The following is a 1,049-nucleotide window of genomic DNA, read 5'->3' as shown; positions in this document are numbered from 1 at the left end:
TAGGCCAGAGGTCTTCAACGTTTTCAGGCCAAGGACCCCTTAGCTGAGAGACAGATGAAGCAGGGACCCCTGCACATGTAATGTAATGTAATAACTCTGAGGACACCCTAGGGGTCCCGGACCCCCTGTTGAAGACCCTTGATTTAGGCATTTAGCAGATGCTCCTATTCAGGGCGGCTTACTGGACAGAATGTGCCATGAAAGTGTTGTCAAACATCAACAATAGGCCTCCAGTAAGTGTCCATATGATTTGCGTGCTAGGAGAACAACGCAACATTAATTTAGGAGATGAATTCATCACTAATGGCAACTGTTTTTAATTCAGTTTCCAACTTAACCTCTAGGTCAAATAACCACAATAACAGAGATTTAGAAAGCCTCCCATCCCCTGACCAGAACTATGAAGGGGATATGGATTACTCTATAATAGTCATGGTGCTCTGCCTACTGCCTAAAATACTCTGAAGACTGATGCTCACCATCTGGAGGAAGAAACAGGAACTGCAGGGCGAGGAAAGTTAGAACAGAGAGGGACAAGAGGGTGGTGAGGTGGGGTGGGAGCATATAGCAGAGAGAATGTAAGGAATCACTTGTTATTCCGAATCCCACAACGTAAAACATGTTTTATAATGTTCACAATATCAAGTAGCACTGTACAGTATGACGCCTCAGGGCGCCAATTCTTTGCCATCTGGCCAGCGAAGTATATCAGACCAGTAACCCATATATGGAGACCCCTGGTACCCATAGTACATCCCTTTTATGCCCATACATGGAGATCCCTGTCTGAACCAGCCGAACAGATATGGGCTGTCTTCCTCCATATATGGGCATTCCCATATGAAGTCCTGTTAGATATGGGCTTAATATTGATGACATCAGGGATCTCCATATGGGCATAAAAGGGATTCTGTTAGAGTGGTTCCCATGACATCACAACATACAATATATTGTATGCCCATACATGGAGATCCTTATATCACTGGCCATCTGGCCAGTGATATAAATCGATGACATCAGGGATCTTCATAAATGGGCATAAAATGGAT

Source organism: Nannobrachium achirus (assembly GCF_963921795.1).
Source record: "Nannobrachium achirus genome assembly, chromosome: 21".
Classification (NCBI taxonomy): Eukaryota; Metazoa; Chordata; class Actinopteri; order Myctophiformes; family Myctophidae; genus Nannobrachium; species Nannobrachium achirus.
The sequence above is the reverse complement of the archived record's forward strand: the minus strand, read 5'-3'. Positions refer to the sequence as shown.